Source organism: Engystomops pustulosus, chromosome 2, assembly GCF_040894005.1.
Source record: "Engystomops pustulosus chromosome 2, aEngPut4.maternal, whole genome shotgun sequence".
NCBI classification, from domain to species: domain Eukaryota; kingdom Metazoa; phylum Chordata; class Amphibia; order Anura; family Leptodactylidae; genus Engystomops; species Engystomops pustulosus.
In genome coordinates, this window is record NC_092412.1 from 184,663,710 (window position 1) to 184,684,231 (window position 20,522).

The 20,522-nt window shown below is 38.7% G+C and overlaps 1 protein-coding gene across 2 annotated transcripts in view; it reads left to right on the forward strand.

Annotated features, from left to right (window-relative positions):
* The first annotated feature begins 280 nt into the window (after positions 1–280).
* The window catches only part of PLEKHA6 (pleckstrin homology domain containing A6), a 129,924-nt gene continuing 109,682 nt past the window's right edge, over positions 281–20,522 (forward strand). For both annotated transcript variants that reach the window (XM_072137562.1, XM_072137564.1), the window contains exon 1: positions 281–512. The gene's annotated coding sequence lies outside the window, so the exon portion shown is untranslated. The remainder of the gene's footprint in view (positions 513–20,522) is intronic.

Genomic DNA, 20,522 nt, shown 5'->3' on the forward strand with positions numbered 1-20,522 from the left:
TCTAGATACAGCAATGTAAATATATTATGAAATCATAAGCAATTCTGTATTATAAACAGTTAAAATAATCCAGGTTTATACTGATTATACATTAATGCACATTCTTAGAGACATCAGCAATCATTCTAATGATATATTTTTTTATTCTTAGAATAGAAGTCAATATTTCCTTTCTATACAGTTTCATCTGTAATGTGATAGGCAGGGGGTTAAATCTTCTCACTCTGCCTGACAGACTAGGGTCACGTGGAAGGATTTAAAACCCCAGGGATGCTGCGAGCATGCTCAATGCACACTCAGTATACAGCCAGCTCAATGTAACCTCTGTATACAGCACCAACCTGCATCTGGGGGAACTCAGTGGAGGCACACTATATTGCAGGGGAGAAAGGAATGCAGCAGAACATAGCAAGGGAAGGATTCTAATTCACCATCCATTTTCTAAATGGAGATTAGGAATGGATTCCATGGAAAAATACATAGCACATCAGCACTACTTTGGAGGATGAAAGGTAAGGTGTCTTGTTAGCATGCCGTGCATTGTATTGGGGATATCATATAATGGAATATTGGTCTTTGGTGACAGTGACATATTATATTGCATTCTAATCTGGGTCACTGAGATTGCACCACCTGCTTCTATCTCCTCCTTATTGACATGCAGTGAATTAAGTCTCATTTCCCTGCTAAGCTTACAATCCCTGCAGAGCGGCAGTAGAACATTATTATTTTCCAGTGCACATTTCTGAGCGTGTTATCTGCTTGGCTTTAGTCCCTGCATCTCTTTCTCTCCCCTTCCTCCCTTCCTCATGCTCTCACCCTGGTCATATTCTCCATCATCACTCATCCCCCACCCCTCTCCTATCCTTCCAACATCCTCTCTTCTCACCCTTTCCCAATGTCTTCACCCAGTAGTTGATTACATTACATTATATTTCCTCAGATTTAGCTGCATAATTCATGGCGTTTATAAAAAAAATTATAGCGTTCATTTCTAAAGACACAGACTTTGCTGGTGTGCTGTGGACAGGGCTTAGATTCTTGCTAAATCCAATCTCTAGAATTACAGTGCGCAGCAGTTGCCTGTAATGTAGCAGCTATGCCTCCATTCATTGTGTGTAATTATTTTTTATTATTGTCTATTATAGTAACAATAGAGAGCAGGCCATTGGTTTCTCCTCTCACTAAATAGTACAGGCTTACAGTACGTGCAGCAATGCTGGAGGAGTACACATAGGTGGCTTCCAAATATAGCTGCAGCTTTATAAGAGTGGGTTTATTTCATGTATACAGTTACTATTGCTAATTTTGTCCATGACATTGCTTGCGTCCTTTTTAAAAGCAATAATAATAGTTGAACCTAACCTATGTGTTAGTAATAAGTTCTATCTGTTATATCAGTTATCTTAGATCTTGACTATTAGATGACACAATGTTTTATCATACTGAGCCAGTGGCAGGCCTGCCTGCATTCCATTCATGTTAAAAATTCATTCCATTCAATCTTACATTATAAAACATTATTAAAAATAGCTATATCCATACTATAAAGAATAAAGTCAATTTTCTATTCCAGCACATACAATTTATGTCCATGTATTACAGTATCTGTGTAGTGTTTTTTACCTTTTTTCTACGCCTAAACAGAACCCATATACATTGGTTAAAAAATAGTTCAATTGTTGAAAAATTGACTAGTGAACCATTATTATGCCAAAGAAGCCATAACAAGTTACTGTATGCATGTCTTGAATTATTCAAACTTTCTACATATTTTGCAGAAATTAGTAGTCCAATGTGTACATGAGGAGTAACACTGATTCTGGTCATTGGGGCAGATTTATCAAGCTGTCTGAAAGTCAGAATATTTCTAGTTGGCAACCAATCACAGCTCAGCTTTCATTTTACCACTGCTCATGAATATTTTAAAGGGGAGCTGTGATTGGTTGCCATGGGCAACTAGAAATATTCTGACTTTCAGACAGCTTGATAAATCTGCCCCATTATGTGACTTGTTATCTTTGTGTTGCCACAATTCATCTCTGCAGCTTGTCTGTGAGTTTGCAGTGCACTATATATATATATATATATATATATATATATATATATATCTCACTTGCTTGGCCCAAGTTAAAAATGATATATTTACTTACCATTCTATGGCCCCTAGTTCCAGCAGTTGCTGTTATTATGAGTTTTTCTATGAGTTACTTTCTGATCTTCTAGACTCCCTCTTTGGGCTCCTGTACATATAAGATACCTATGTGTTTTGAACCAGCTGGTTCTTATTCATGGTACCATAAATAAGAACCAGCCAGTTCGAAAGATGTAGGTCTAGTCCAGTGTTACCATGATGTCTCAACAGCTTTTTTAACGATTATGAAAATAAAGTTTTGATGCTTTTAATGGGAGTGTCACAGCCTGCCACATTTTTTGGGTAAACCACTAACATGTGCACCTTGCCCCAACTGGTGCTCTCTAGATGCAAGCAAGGTATGTGAGTGCGTTTGGACTTTGTACCTATCTATCCAACTCCCTCATATACATACACAATCAGCTCAGCCAACTGTGCATGTGTAATAAATAGACAATGCTACTGCCAGAAATGTCTGAAAGAGGCTTATCTTCTGAGAACAAAAGGATTGGAAAGTTAAATTCCAGTCTGGCTAATTCTCTTCCAACATTTGCCACTTAGTTGGGATGCCACGTGCAAGGTTGGGTAATTTTCAATTAATGTATATAAGGGCATAGTTCTACAGAACATTCAGAGCGCACACTATGCAGGATTGGCCTTTGCAACTCACACTTAAGAATGTTTGTTTGGAAATGCAATTTTATTTTAAAGGGGAAGTTCTTAAATATTTACTATTACAATATTAGTAGAAATAAGTAGAGCTAAAAGTTTGGAATAAATTACTAATGAATTCTGGAGTTAATCCAATGTAGCAAATATTAGTCCAGTAATCCTCTGTTTCCTGTGCATGTTTGTTTCATGAATATCACAATAAGATCTAAGTCAAGAGAAGTTAAGCATCCATCATACCACATATCTCAGGGAAAGAATGAAAGGCTACTTTAAATATGTATGCATGTGCATGAGCAATTAATATTCACCCATTAAGGTTGCATGTAAAGCTGGCAGATCACATCATTTTAGTGTGGCACATTAGTATAGCTGAAAGGTGACTATATGCTAGGTATAATATATATTAATAGATAAATAGATTGCATATATGTTTATTTACTAAAAAGATAGTGTACTGTTGTTAACAACCTTTATCAGTGTAACATGGAAGTGATATGCTTAAACAGCTTCTTTTCTTTGGAGCTCATCACCTCTATGTCCCTGAGGACCTGAAAGCCAGTAATGAACTAGTCACATACACTTCCTACCTGTGCCAAATGTAGGATCTTATTACTCACAGTGGGAATGCAGCCAAATCTTTGCTACCATTTACAGTATTCTGCAAAAACAGACAGCACATACGTTAATAGTTGATTCAATAATAGGCCAACTTTATTAAATCACTGTTACACTGCGTTTTAAACGCTTGTACTAATGTGTATGACTGATGTCCCAGGCGCATGTTTTAGCCGTGAAAATGACATGTAGTAGGCTGCAGATGCAGACTGAGTTTTAATTATTAAAAATAAACACAAAGGGCTTGATGATGTCTGTAAATCTAATTCTGGCAACCCTGATATTACAAGCTATTGGTAATTTATGAGGTTTAATACTCAGCATGTGTATTCAGATTTATCAAGCTGGTCTATCAAGTTCATTTATAATTCATGCAATTGTTTAAAAGATTTTATTTCTTTTATCACTATGTTGTATAGTTGATGTGGCATAAAGCTTCGTATGCAGTCTTGTGCTTCAGCTATAATCAGACAAGCACTATGGCACATTGCCTTTGCCTACTTGGCCTACAGCCGTGCTACATTTTTGCCCAGTGCAATCAGCACGGTGCCAGGGCTCTCTTCCGGGCACAGGGAGGTGGCTGACAGGGACATTCTGTGACCTGATAGGTGTCATGGCAACAGTATAACGATTATTATTCCTGTCTGTGCTAAATGATAAGACATTATAAAAGCCAAGGAGATCAGGAGAAAAGGGAGGGCCTGGGAACAGAGATAGAAGGGAGGGGAAGGAAGCTTTAGAGTCTAGTGAAAAAACAGTGATGTCCCAGTATAAGCAACGTTTTATATCGTTTCATACGCACCTCTCTACATAAACCTGCTACTTAAATGGTTAATCCTAACAATGAAACAGCCTATAAATGACTAGCTCTACAGATCCCTGTGCTGTCACATTTAGGTTCCTTTATCTCGTTATTGTTGCTTTTGGCGTCACAGGATGTTGTTCTGTGATTGGCTGCCAGTGGTTATTATTGTCTTTTTATCACTGTTGCTAATGTAAATTCCATGGGTTTCACCTTCCCCGCAGTCCAAAGGGCGGTAACATCTGTCTCATATGTTTCCATGGTAACTGTGGTGACCATATTGAGAAAGCTAAGGAGAGAATGAGGAAGCAAAAAAAGAAAGAGGGGTCATAAATGGGGCAGCATCCATTTGTATCTTTCATGTATATGTACTATTTATATAAATCCTGTATGCAATCCTGTAATGATATTATAGATTTATAAAAGATAATTTTTTGCGATAGGTGACAATTTTAGGATTTGAGAAAAGGAATTTCTGCTTACATAATTTTTAGGTGACATATAAATATTTAATTCATTAGCTAATTGTATTGTTGTTTGTACATTGTGGTGGCCAGGAGGGGTTGTTTGTACATTGTGGTGGCCAGGAGGGGTTGTTTGTACATTGTGGTGGACAGGAGGTGTGTGCAGGAAAATCATCTTTTGCTTGTGCCTCTATTAGTAAAGCAAATAATGCCCCATTAATGTAGCATGCCATAATGCGTTCTACTGTTATGTAGCTTCCATGCAGAATAAGTAACATCTCCTCTGAGTTATGGAATGCCACAAGGCTCTTGTTAAATTCAAGTTATTATATCTGGCTTGTCTGGCTTGTTTTTGGACAAGCACCCAACTTTGCTGCAGTGCATGTGTTGCTCCACTGCAAATCTTTTGTTTGTCCATACAGCAGTTTACCACTACATTTTGGCATACATCCATTTAGCCAAAATAATAACAATTTCAAAATTGCACCCGTGTTTTAACCCCTGTGAAATAATGAAAGGGTTAACAAACTTCATAAAAGTTGTGTTACATACGTTGAGGTTTGCCGTTTCTAAAATGGATTAATTTATGGGGTTTTACAATGTGACTTGATAGCTGATCCCTCAAAAGTATGATTTTGCATTTTTTTAATGAAAGGCATTAAAAAACATGTCAACATAAAGCAAACATTGGGTAAATTTTAGTTATCAAGTTATTTTGGTGTTATGACAATGTGTCAGAAAAGTTGAAATTTTAGAATTTCGAAATTTGAGAATTTATTACAATTTTTGCCAAATGTCCGTTATTTTCAAAAAAGCAAAACATATAACCCAAATTGTTTAACTACGTAACATAAGTGCAATGTGACACGAGAAAACAATCTCAAAATCACCTGGAAATGTTAAAGCGTTACAAAGTTTCAGAGGAGGGTGCCTTCTGCACCACATTTTGAGAGATTTATTTTTTTACTCTTTCCTTCCTTCTAAATGTTGTGAGCATGGACACTTCAAACCTCTTCAAAACAAAATGATTATTGTGCAATGTAATACTCCCACCGATCAGTTGATAGTAGCAACAGTGGAACCAGAAATTAGAACCAGACTGCTCCATACATCCTGATTACAGAAATTCAGCTTCAATTCAATAAATGCTGCTGATATCAGCTGAATGATGGGTGGTGTCATGTGTTGGTACCACAACAATATAAAATTGTTCATAAAGATAGGCACTCCCTACAGTCAAACCCTAGAAATGGTAGGATGATACAGTATTCAAATTATAGTTCCATAGAATCCTAGTGCGGTGCCAATAGAGTAAAACTACTACAATTGTTTTAGCAGAAACCAGCAACACTGTAGCAAATATGTGATTTACTAAAGTGAACAAATGATCCAAGTTATACCATGTAATTAGGGGACTATTGGAATAAGTACTGTACCACCACAATGAAGGTGTTGCCTACTGTTTTGATTTCAGCAGAATTGTCTAGGAACTTGCAAAACTTATGCAGGTCAATAATCATGTCAAAAAGTACATCATGAAAATTGTTCATGCATTTTTGCAATCAGACCTGAAAAAATTAGAAATATGCTGTTGGTCAATGGAAGTTCATACATTTCACCTGCTATTGATTACAAACAAAGTGTTGTTACAGCTTCTTTAGACACAAGTATCTGGAGCTTGTCTTGTTTGACATTATTTTCTACACAGTTGTGCTATTTGGTCATTTGGGACATGTAGGCAGAAGAACCAGTCACTTAGTTCAGAGATGGCTCTTCTGAAAGTAGGCATGTAAAAAATGTTATCTGTCTGGCGTCTTCTTATAATGGCTTACTGCAGCGATAGGTTACAAAACTGACCTGGAATAAAAGGTTTTTGATGGCTGTCATTACTTGCAGACAATGCAGCTGATATTTTTTGAAATAATGGGGTTCTTTGTCACAGAGCTACCAGATTTTCATACTTTTGAACTTCATCTCCCACCCAATTATGTTTTTTATTATATTGGATGGAGTAATTGTTTTTGTCTACAATTATATCAATAAATTATTGCACATTCATATCTTATTAGAAGAGGAGATAGGAAACTAGTGAATAGATCAGCTCTCTACTGCAGAAGTATACTGGTATTTTACAGACACTTGAAAATCAACATGGAAAGAACGAGTGTAAGCAATCAACTTTGTGCAACTGATTGTGAAATTATGTCCTAGGTTGGCCATACATAGGCATTGGAAATGTAAATTTCATTAATTATTTTTCGTTTGCGATTACTCAGTAAAAGTTTACATTTGAGCAACAAAACTATAAGTTCACTTGAAAAATGGACAACCAGTCTGTGGCCAACCCTGGGCCTACCTTGATCAGCAGGGGCATAACTACAGCAATAGCTGGTGGCAGTTTATTGGTTTGATTTATTGTTGTGCCATATCCGGAGGTTATGTGACAACACTAAATCACTTCCTGCGCCTCTCAGAACCTGTGCGTTCTGGTAGTGTCTATAAAAGGTTAATTAATTGTACTTGCATACCCCTCATGGGTCCGCAACATCAGGTTTTCCTTTACATCAGCCTTTGGTTGTCATCTGTAAAGCTTGATTGTGTCACGAAAAAGTGATATAGTGGTGTATAGCCATAAACAGTGTGGTAGTGATTCTAAGCACATTAGTCGGACACATACATTAAATTAAAAGTTGGTGACCATGCTAAATGTAAGTAGACAGCTTACAGGTTAAGTGGGCTCATTCAAAGAGCTGTGTCATGCTGTCAAAAGCTTGAATATACAATATGGAAAGCTACCCTTATAAACAGGTCTGCCCTGTTTTTCGTCATATAGGTGTGGTCTGGGATCTAAGATACTGAACCCTACTGATCACCACTATTAAGTGACCCCAGTACTCTAATAGCTCTGTGTGACACTTCCATTCCCATCAACTTCTCATAATATTACTCAAGAAAAATAAGATTAGATCCTTAACCCCTTCAGGAATGAGCCTATTTTGGCCTCAAGGACGCAGCACCATTTTTTATATCTGCCATGTGTCACTATAAGTGGTTATAACTTTGGAACATTTTTGATCATTTCTAAATTATATACTTTTTACACAGATAGTCATACTACGCAAATAACTTCACAACTTAGATTTCCCAAACATCTGCTTTATGTTGGCGTGGTTTTTAAAGCATCCACTGATTTTTCTAGGATATTATGAGACTTAGATTTTGGGTGCGATTTTTAAAATGTTTTGTAAAACCACCAAAACCTATATTTAGTGGCACATACTTAGCTTTCAAGTAACTTTGAGAGGTCTAAATAATAGTAAAACCCCATAAATTACCCCATTAAGGAAACTACACACCTCACTGTATGAAAAACACTTCTAAATCCTGACATTTACATCACCAGCTCTCTTAAAGGGAGCCTGTCATCAGGAGTCCTTTTTCTTGCTCCCCCATGTCCCCACAGAGAATAATGTACACAGTGCCAAAGACTTTTTATAGTAAAACTAACTTTTATCTGAGAAAATAAAAGTTTCTCGGGGACACGGCTCTGCATACAGAAAGGTAAACTTTTATCTAACGTACTGTATATACTTGTGTACAAGCCAAGTTTTTCAGCACAAAAAAATGTTATCTGCTTGCTGGCGCATACTATTACCTCAGCAGCGGCTGCGTCCTGGCTGCTGGCTGTTACAGAAGACAGAATAGGAGCTGTGGGCAAGACAGAAGAGGAGGGGGCTGGGTGGGCTGGCTGCATGATACAGGGGGTTGGGTGGGCTGGCTGTATATTACAGGGTCTGGCTGTATACTACAGGGTGCTGGCTGGGCTGGCTGTATACTACAGTGGGACGGGTGGGCTGGCTGTATACTACAGGGGGCTGGCTGTATACTACAGGGGGCTGGCTGTATACTACAGGAGGCTAATATATACTACTGGGAGCTGGGTGGGCTGGCTGTATACTACTGGGGGCTTGCTGGCTATATACTAGGAGGCTGTGACCATTGCATTTCCCACCCTCGGCGTATACTCAAGTAAATAGGTTTTCCCAGTTTTTGGTGGTAAAATTAGGGGTCTTGGCGTATACTCGGGTCGGCTTATATTTGGTATCCCTGTGATCACACCGACCCAAAGAATAAAGTACACATGTCATTTGGGGTGCACAGTGAAAGCCGTAAAATCCAAGCTCACAAGAAAATGGCGTTTTTTTCACCATTTTCACTGTATTTGGAATTTTTTTCCTGCTTCCCAGTACACAACATGGAAAATTAAATACCATCACTATGAAGTGCAATTTGTTACGCAGAAAACAAGCCATCACAGAGCTCTTCACGTGGAAAAATAAAAAAGTTATAGATATTTGAAGGGGGGGGGGAATGAAAAATGGAAGTAAAAAAACTAGAAAGGGCCTTGTCGTTAATGGGTTAGAGGAAATCTACTATCAGCTATACAGATGGTAGACTCCTATACTCGCTAATCTGTCATCTTAAATGCTTTTTATAACATTATATAGTATTCATATTGCTGAAATATGAACTTATACTCTATATGCAGGGCCAAAAATGTATTCACACCCTGTATACTTTAATTGTAGCCCCTCCTGTCCTGATATTGCTCAGACTGCCGGTGACGTCACCCGGGGGTGGGACGGGACCAGCTACAATTAAAATATATAGGGTGTGAATAAATTTTATGTCCTTTACGGGCTTATTATTTGTGAGAAGAGTAGTTATCTGTCTTATTTTGGGGTGCGTAACATTTTTTAATCACTTTTTAGAGCATTTTTAAGTGAAGGGTATTGATGAAAAATCGTCTTTTTCAGAAAGTTTTTCAGGAATTTTTCAAAGCATTCACTATGCAGGTCCAAAGGTCTTACGGTTGTGGTGATACCAAACGTGTGGGTTTTGTTTGTGTATTTGTGTTTTTTATATTTTATTAGGTTTTTCAATGGGAATGTGTTATTTTACAAACTTTAACTTTATTTTTTTTATTAAATGTTTTTCCACTTTCTTTAACTTTATTTTACTTTTTATGGACCAGCTCTGATCGCTGGTTCAAATCCAAAGCTACAATTCTTGTACTCAGAGTAGGGAAAGTAGACAGGTTGCCTGCTGCAGGGCCTGGAAAGTAGGCAGGGACAGAGGATGTTGATGAATTCAAGACCTGCATCTCTATCTCTCTCTTGACAATTAATTTACAATAATGTATATCCAGCATGATGTGAACACAAGCATTAAACATACAAAGTCCGCCAGAGAACTGGTGCACAGTCCTTAGTAAATGTACCCCATAGTCTTTGCACAAAGCAATGATTCCTGTCTCAGATGAACCAGAAAATTTCCATGCACAAAAAATAAGTGTTTATTCGAACAGATGTAAACAAAACAACTCCTCATTTTTCATATTTAAGAATCAAGTGCTGCACTTGTGGGTTACCAGATGTATATCATCATAATTCCACGAAAGAAAATGCAGTGTACTGCTGACATGTGCTGACTGTCTACCAATGATGCACTGGATTCATTTCCTTTTTATGGCATCCAATGTCTATGGATTATGCAGTGTTGTAAACTGCCAGCACTGGTTTAATGAGGTTGTCACACAGAATAAATGAAACCTTCATTATCTTAATCAGTACAGTCTTTTATACAAGAGGATTTTGGGTAGTAGGAGGGCAACCCATATTTAAAGAGACTTTATTTACATATCTTCCCAAGCTACTAATTAACAAATGATCGTCTTGGTGGGTTCCCAGAGCAGACTCTCCCTGAAGGCATCATCTTACTTAACAGGAAATAGTGTTCAAAGTCCAATATCTGATATGTTTCCTTTATGGCAATGACATAATGGCTCTCAGCCATATAACATTCTTTACAATTGTATATTTTGTGACTTTGCACTTGCTATTGACTGAACTTTGTTTTATTCATTTTTAATGCAGGATCATAGTCGAAAAGTGGTGTTTAGCTTTCTTCAGTTGCTACCCTTTGCCTGATATCATTGTTTGCCGATACACCTTGCATTTGCACAGACAAGACCCCTCCCCCATTTTATCTTTATGAACTTTTCGATAAACATGAAAGTTGATAACAGAAAACTGCACAAGAACAGCGTAAAGAAGTCTAGACAAGGAATTGTTAGCAAGGTAAAATGAGTAAGGGGTGGAATATGGAAAAGGGTATGTTTTCTCCACGTAAGATATGCGCTTGGTAGGTTTTCACATTCAGACTCTGTCAGTAAATATTTAGAAAAATTCATGTGTAGTAATTGTCATGCATAGCGTGTAAGAATGTAGAATGAAATAGTAATAATATAAATCAGCTTTCCGCTTACCATGCCGTAGGCAAATTATATAGCTGAATAGTCAGTAAAGGTTACAAGTCAAAGACCTGTATTCCTAATTAGACAAATTTATCCTGAAAATTTCAAGCTTTCTACATTTCTGAGAGTTGTTTTTCTCACCTGTCCTTGTAATAGTTGTATATAAAAACATAGCAATTTTTAGAAATTTAATTGCTAGTAAATAGCAAGGAAAAGGTTTCATCTTAGAAATGGTCACATATAGAGCTATATAGATGCTATATTATTCTACCACTGTATTTTTATATTTTGATTTGCTTTTATCTTTTTAAATTATTATGGAGCAGCTCCAGAGATCTGCTTCAGAGCAAGCACCTGGAAACAAAAGATCCATTCCATCCATAGTGTAGAGTATAGGAAATATAAGCCTAGATGTTTCCATCACCTATTATTATTAACTAGCTTTATAACTGACATTAACTTTCACTGAAATATAACCTACCCCTGTTGCAGCCAATCATTTGCCCTGGGGTATACAGTACATGACGGCAGAGGGCAACGACTGTTCATACAATGCAATGCATATGGGCAACACTGTAGTCAAGAAATTCACTCCAGGATTGGCGTAGTGCCGTACAATTTCAGCACCTGATCTGACAGATTAACCCCACCTATAAACTTTTTGTAAGCCAGGATGCAGTCTGGCTTGGGGGCAGACGTGGTGGTACCTCGTACAGGGGTGATGGTCCTGCAGTCTGCAAAAATAAGGACATCCCTCTTGACAAACACCATGTTCTCATTAGAGAGTGCCTCAATGTGCCCCTTTCTAAGTGGCTGCTTAATAAAAGAGGCAGGCCTCTTCTTTATTTGTGTACAGTGCCACACACTACTATGCCTTTGGAATTGACGGATTGAAATAGTGGAATGCTGGGGTGTATGCCTCAACAAACTTAGTACCAAAATTGTTGAGGATAGGCCTCAGTTTTTATATGATGGTTCCCTTTGAGACGGGCACTATGAATTATCATTGTAGTGCAAAAATGTCAGAATGGCCTCAAAGCGTGTTTGCGTCATCACTGTGTGGTATATTGGAGTGTTCTAGAAATATCACCACTCCAATACTTATTATTATATAATACAATTATACAATGCCCATATGTAGCACAAGACCCCAAAACTTCTTCTTCTCTATTGCATCTACAGGGGTCCACCTATCAAATGATGAAGTGGGGTTTTGTGCCAGAAATTGTTGGGCGGACAAATTAGTTTGGGACACCATAAGATTTGTCAGATCTTCAGAGAAAGACATTGACCAGCTCATTGCAACAATCGCAACAATCGTGGAGGGGGAGAAGGACCAGGAGGGGAGATGGTGTGCTGTCACAGACAGCAGCCATCTCCCCAGTACACTGCCAGCACTGAAGTGCAGGCATGTGATTGCATGCTCTGCACAGATCTGACAGGTTGGTCTGCACAGATGAACTGCCAGATCGGTCAGGGTGGTGCCATTATGGCACATCCATTATGGGGCACCAGAGGAGGATTGGTGCTCAGTGGCGTAACTACCGCCGTAGCAGCCATAGCGGTTGCTACGGGGCCCGTGAGGTCCATGGGCCTGTGCTCCCGGGCCCAGACTGTGGTGCCTCTTCACTTAAAAGATCCACCAGAAGAAGGGAGTGCGGGTTCTGGTCTCCGCGCCGCTGCATAAATTGTACTGCAGGGAGCAGAAGAGGAGGCACAGGTCCGCGGGGCTGTCTGGACGCTGGAGTTCATGCAGACGCCGCTCCTCCTCCCCAGGGTACGGGCCCGCGCGATACCCACTGTGTCCCCCAGTGCCCGCACAGCAGCAGCAAGGCGCGGGCTGCTCCCTGCCATAGCGTCTAATTATAGCGCTGCTGAACCGACAGGGCCCAGAGGAACGACAGCCACACAGCGCGCAGCACAGGCCGACCAGGCCCCAGAAGAAGGAAGATACTGAAAAGCGATCATCGATCAGTCAGGAGGCTGCAGAGAAGATACATCTTCTGGTAAGTATATATATATGTGTGTGTATTTATGTGTATGCTGTATGAGTATATATGCTGTAAATGTGTGTGTATATTATGTATGGTGTGTAAATACTATATCTATGTGTGTATGGTTTGTATATGTGTGTGTATATGATGTATGGTGTGTATATACTGTTTGTATGTCTGTATATGCGTACGTATTTTATGTATGGTATGTATATACTATATTTCTGTGTGTATGGTGTGTATATACTGTATGTATGTCTGTATATACTGTATATGCGTGTATATATGATGTATGGTGTGTATATAATATATGTATGTGTCTATGGTGTGTATATACTGTATGTATGTCTGTATATGCTGTATATGTTTGTGTATATGATGCATGTTGTGTGTACATACTAGATGTATGTGTGTATGGTGTATATATCCTGTATGTATGTCTGTTTATGCTGTATGTGTGTGTATATGATGCATATTGTGCATAAACGTATGCGTGCCTATGCTATATGTATATGTATGCACTATGTGTGAATATGGTGTGTTTATCACTGTATGTATATATATATATATATACACACACACAGACAGTAATAAATATAATGTAAATATAAATAGGGTTTGCATGTCTAACTATATTATGTATATATACTATATGGAGAAGATTTATAATAGCTTCTATGCCAGTTTTCTGGCGTAGAAGCAGTGACATAATCGCAAATGCTTGCGCAATGCAAGAATTTGCTATTAAAATTATGAATATGCCACATGTTGTGGAGGGGGCACAGAGGGGCATGGTGGCCTGTGTATTAATCTACCTCTGTATTTATAATGTATATGTGCTATACATAATGTGTTTATATAATGTGTATTTAACGTACTTGTAAATGTATTGATGTGTATATACTTTATGTGTGTGAATATAATGTAGGTATGTGTATATATATATATATATATATAAATGTATGTATGTATATATATATATATATATATATATATATATATATATTTAGTGTGATATATAAATGTGCATAATTTTACAAATATATTTATATATTTTTTTTAAGGGGAAGGGGGGCCCCATGCAGTGATCTGCTATGGGGCCCAGCCTCTTATAGTTATGCCACTGTTGGTGCTGTATAGTACAGCACCGATCCCCAACCCCTCTCATATTTTCATACGGCCATAGTGGGCGAAAGCAGCTGAATTTCTGCAATTGGACGATCTGCATTGACCGGTCAATTGCGGCAATTGTGTACACTTCCTCTGTTGAGATGGGGTTAATAGAACTGTGGATGAGGAAACCTCTTACTATGGTGGTAGTATTCTGTCTTTACTAATTAGTATTAACCACTCCACAGCCATGTTATTTAGTTACAATATGGTGCCATTATTTGGCCACTGTACTACTGCATTAACATGTTAATACTAGAAGGAAACTAGACATAATGTATTTTCATAAAGTCAAGAGTTTGTAATTTGGTGAAAATTATTTTTGTTTCTGACCATCTATCCCCAATAGGTATGCTAGTTAATTTAAACAGTATATAAACTTTCTATTTGTCTATTCATCAATATCTTTAGTTTGGTGTGTGCATTTTATATTTTTTACCACTTTTACTTTATGAACCTGATCTGATTAGTTTAAAATTCTCCTTGATTAATAAATAGCTTTTATTCCACACCACGATCCAGGCACAGAAGGACTGTACTTTAGACTTGGATCCAGGACAGTTCATAAGCTAAGGCGTTAGGGACAGTGTTTCAAAAGACATGTGTTTATTAATATTAATACTATCAATGTGGAGTTTAATAAAAACATAAAAATTTGCAATGCTTTTCTTGTAAAGTAGTCAGGTGAATTCTTTTGGGTAGTCAACCAGGAAGAACATGTTCTTTTGGCATACAGAATTTCTTGTCAGCCCCCAAAGGGATCATTAATTGATTACTGTTTGTGAGATCTGACACAACATAGTAAGCAATCTGCCAATCTAGTACTGTATTGTACTAAGAATGCTGTCAGAGTCAGCTGTGACCCGAGATCACACCTCCACCAGTCTTCAAAGTTGAATCAATGACATTCCAAAAAATCATTATGATTAAATTTCTACTTTTCTGTGTTGTAAATTTCCAATAGAAATGAAATTTCCACATAGTCCTCGGTGTAACATGCCTGGAGCACCTGAACCTTATTAGCATAATTTTAAAAACAAGTTTTTTGCCGAAATCACTGAATTTTAACAAGATAATGGGGCAGATTTATCTAGCTGTCTGAAAGTCAGAATATTTCTAGTTGCCCATGGCAACCAATCACAGCTTAGCTTTCATTTTACCAGTGCTCATGAATATTTTAAAGGGGAGCTTTGATTGGTTGCCATGGGCAACTAGAAATATTCTGACTTTCAGACAGCTTGATAAATCTGCCCTAATATCTTGCCTTAGCATGTCTGTACCTACCCAAAAGTATATGTGGTTTAAAAAGCTGTTTTTTGGGTAACACAGTACTACAGTACTACTCCTTTTCCCTAGCACATAGAATAAAAATCTGAAATAGGGTGACTTGATGCTCATGGTATATCACCTATTACACCTAGCAAGCTTTACTTGAGTATGCTTGTGTATTGGTATCTATATTTATATGATGTACTAATTCTTTATATATAAGTGTTTGTTTCTCTGGGTGTGTACTGCGTACTAGTTGAGTATGACAAGATTCCAACTTTCCTTTTATAAATTTGTCAGGCTCACCCCATCCCCCACCCACACAAATACATTCTGTCTTGTAATCTGGCATAGACCATTTCAAATTGTTTTGTATTAACTATTCAAGATCCTATTTTATCATAACTACTGTATGTGTATGCATAGCCATACAAATTCATATCTAAATGCCACCTTTTTTACAAGCTTTCCAGTAGGACATAAACAATGTGATGACTTGTCCACACTTGTAAGTGCTGGAGTTGCTTATCTCACTCTGTCATTCCTTCAATTGCTCACTCTATGGTTTTGGGAGGTGTTTTCAAAGTGTCACTGATCAAACCTACAGCAAGATCAGAGCTTTCTGTAACACTGGGAGGATCAGCATGTGTGTCAGGATTTATGGCCTAAGCTGATTTATGATACACTTTGACACCTGGTCTTTCCAGACTCAAGAACATGGCGCCTCCTTAGCTACAAATGTACAATTTAGCAGTGGAAATGTTGTGCTTTTATACAACACAGTTAGAATAGCAAGATAAATAAATGCAATTAAAATTACTTTGGCTGCTGTCAAAGGATTGGACCCCCCAGTATGTGGCCAAGGGGTTTCCAATCCACATCAGAAGCCCCTCACAAGCAGGAGAATCTCTGTTCCGCACATCAGAAAATACATTGGGAATACTTGGTGCCCAAATAATTATTAACCCAAGGATCATTCCCCACAACTTCTCATACAGTAGCACAGTTGCTTTGTCAGTATCTTGAGAAGACCATATTTTTTAAAAATTTAACACACCTGACCTGTTTTCTGTCACATTTGATCTATGGATGTTGCCGAACATCTAATACATTTGTTTAGTTAATTCCACCAAAATCAGAGTCTCTGGACAACCATTAGGGCAGGGGTCCCCAAACTGGGGCCCGCAGACCGTTTCTATGTGGCCCCCTGTCGCATCCGGCCTCCGGCAGTTGGGCGGGTGCCTCCGTCCGTCCGGACAGGAAGCTCCTGCCCGTCACTGTATAGTGCTCGATGCGGCCGTTTTCGGCCGCTCGAGCACTATTACTGTAGGTGGAGCGATGTGGCCGGAAAATAACCCCGGCGCACATCGCTCCATGAACCTGGATTCGCGGCCGCGTGATGACATCATCACGCGGCCACGCACCTTTTCCTGTTCGACAGCCGCAAGAAGAAAGAAGACGCGGGAGCCAGAGGTGAGTATATGATTTTTAATTTTTTTTTAAACAGCAGTAAAAACATTGCGCCGGCCGGGGGACCCTTATATATGAAATAATTCATTATGGGAGCATCATATTAAATAACTAACGGTGGGGGGTATATAAAACAACTAATGGTGCGGGGGGGGACATATAAAATAACTAATGGTGGGGGGGTATATAAAACAACTAATGGTGTGGGGGGGGACATATAAAATAACCAATGGTGGGGGGTATATAAAACAACTAATGGTGCGGGGGGGGGGGGGAATATAAAATAACTAATGGTGGGGGGGTATATAAAATAACTAATGGTGGGGGGGTATATAAAATAACTAATGATTGGGGCGGTATATAAAATAACTAATGGTGGTGGGGGACATATAAAATAACTAATGGTGTGGGGGAGCATAGGAAATAACTAATGGTGGTGGGGGGAAGCATAGGAAATAATTAATGGTGGGGAACAATCTGGTAATTAATGGGGGGGCAGCATGGGAAATAATTAATGGAGAGGGGTCCCAGTATATTTAATAATGGACCCAATTAATTAATTCTTTGGGCCAATATATAAAATAGTTCACAAGGGGGTGCAGTATATTAAATAATTAATTCAGGGGGGCCCAGTGTATTACGGATGCAGTCACATGTACCGCTATTTATCCGGCCCTTATGTAAAAAGTTTGGGGACCCCTGCATTAGGGTAATGATGATAAAATGTGATGAGTATAATTTTTCTGGTTAGCCAATAATGGTATAATTTCTTAAGCACTTTTGTAATTTTTACACAAAATTAATTCACATTACAGAAGATTCTTATCTAACTTGGTACTTCTACACCTTCTCAACATGAAATGCCATTACAAATTGATTATTATGAGTGCCTAATTTATGACACCTTTCTTATCTAGATCAAACATTCGTGCTCTTCCTCTTTTCATACAACTGAGTACACTCATTGTTTAAATACATTAGAGGATAGCGTCAGTATTGTTCACGGTTTTCTTTGGAATTAAGCCAGCTGAGTTACATGACTCTGAAACAGTTTGTGTTAATGCACTTATTTCTAGGAGAATTTTTAAGTTTGATTATCTTTTTGCAGGATGGGGAGAGAGACAGTCAAAAATACAATTACTATAGAGAAAATATTTAGTAAAAATTGCTGTTCTTAAAGGGGTTTTCCCACAAACTAAAGTTAGGTCCTATCCATGGGAATACGACCTAACTTGCTGATCAGTTTGCAAAAATGAGGAATCCATCAGACCCCTCGCCACTCCATCAGACTGATGGAGCAGATGTTCTGCTCCATTAATCTCTCTATCCTTCATTTTCAGGATCTGTGGGTATCTAAGCACTGAGACCCCTACTGAGCAGTAAGTTAGGCCCTATCCCGTGGATAGGGCCTAACTTTAGTTTGTGGGAAAACCCCTTTAATGCAAAGTAGGTTCAGTAATAAGTGTGCTTCTAGCTGACCATGTCTTGTTGGGTTGTTAAAAGAGGACAGTAGTGTACAATACTATGCAAGAAAATAATGCTTAATCTGCAATTCCTATAGTTTATATAATTCAGGTATATTTTGCCATCTTTGCAGGCTTCTTTATAGGCATACAGAGTCTTCAAGGTCTTGTATGTTTAGCTGTGAATTCTGGGCAAGGAATATACAAATACATTTTCAGGGTGGGGCCTCCAATGCTCCAAAGGCAGTTCCCTCTACAGTGTCATAATGTGGGCCAAACCATTAAGTCCTCTCCAAAAGGAACAGACTCCCAACTTTAGACAGTGCTGGCTGTTTCCATGTCATTGCATCTTGTCAGTACAGTATATGAAATTGGTTTGGCTAGGTGAGAGGACATAGGCATAGGTCAAGAAAGGAGTTATTCTTCTTATGGTGATTACCTTTACAAGCTACCTTTACTTCCCGACCCTAGTCATTAGCCTCTCCCTTAGCCAAACCAGTTCACTGCACTGAAGAGATGTAACAACATCAAAACAGTGCTGTCTACAAGAATCTGTTCCTTCTGGAATAGAAATACTGATTTTGCTTTAATCCCACATCATGTCATAAGGCTTCCTGAAGGTCATGCTTGATGTCAATAGTGCTGCTTTACAAGGTAGGCCGTGCCAGCCTTTTTCTTGGCTTTCTAACCCCATTTTATTACAAGGTATCCTGGAATTCTTTGCATATTTTCCCAGAATTCCCTAGTGGAGCATCAATGGCTATAAGTCTCCACGCATCTACAAGGCGGCATTAATTGGCAGTCTTAGTAGGCAGAACTCTTACTTTCCATTAAGAGCCACCATGATCATGTTAACTGTGGGCAGGGACTTTGTAATTTCTTATTTTCCTTGTACGGATTTCTTCATGCCCCTCATCAGCACAGTGGATGGGCACCAGTACATAAGACTCTGCGACATTATCCGCAGAAGAACATGGAGATGGCTGGGTGTAAGGGAGCCCGGACAAACAGACAGATCACCAGGATGGCGTGTCACTGAATAACTTCAGGAGACCCAGCGCCAGTGGTCTGCCCTATGTGCATTTTACCCAGAATCACGTGTTGCTGACTAGCAGGACAACACTTTTAAGATATTCTTGGGGGGGGGGGGTCAGAGTGCAGCACTTTCTGTGTGTCAGCCGCCAAACACTAATAGCTGAGCACTTCTCTGTTATACCAGATATGGGCGATGTCTCTGCTATGGGCAGCTGTACCCCTGTTGTACCATGAGAGATGAGCTGCACATTATGGACCTATTAAAGTATGTTTACATATTTAGCTGTACACACAAATGTCTTACATACAATTTCAACTCAAGTACAAAATTACAGGACTTGATCTCGTACTTAGCCCGGGGATTGTCTGTACAATCGTCTTGTGACTACAATGATTTTCCCTATGAAATAGAGGGCTCCACCAGAACATATCTGATATATTAAATGGCATCTCTGTGCATGTTACACGGGATAACCAGTTTGACTACATCAATATTTGTATGTTTGGTTTTAAGTGAAATTATGCTTTATGTGACAGCTGTTCAGTATATTGTGCTTGGGTACTTTAAATACAGCTTAAAATGCCATTAAGTACTGAAATGTCAATAGAGAGAACAAGAGAATGCATTTGTTCTACTTCTGTACCCTGTCATGATAGCTAATGTAAGAAACCTGCTTTATTTAGGCCTATGACAGAAACAGATCCTTTGTGAAATTAACAACAGTGATATCTTTGTGCCATATTTCTCAGTGAAATTCATTATTCCAGTGTAAGTAATTGTGTATCTTAAATCTTGGTGGGCTCTTAAAATATGCTATCTACTGTGCATGTCGTATGTCCTAAGCAATGCATGTAATCTGTGTGTGTGGGTGCAGACGTGCTACGATTGTTATTTCAGGATAACTGTACATATTTCTGCATACCAATTCAGTTTGCTATATATTCATCACTCCAAAGATACATGCACACAAAGGCTGTTTTTGGCCTTGTGCTAGCCATTGTTTCAATGTGTAACACACGGCCCCATGTATTGCAAAAGACTCATTCACATGACCGTGATTTCCACAAAACCAAAAACGAAGCTGAAAGTTGAAACTTGGGTGAGGATGCTCTGCCTA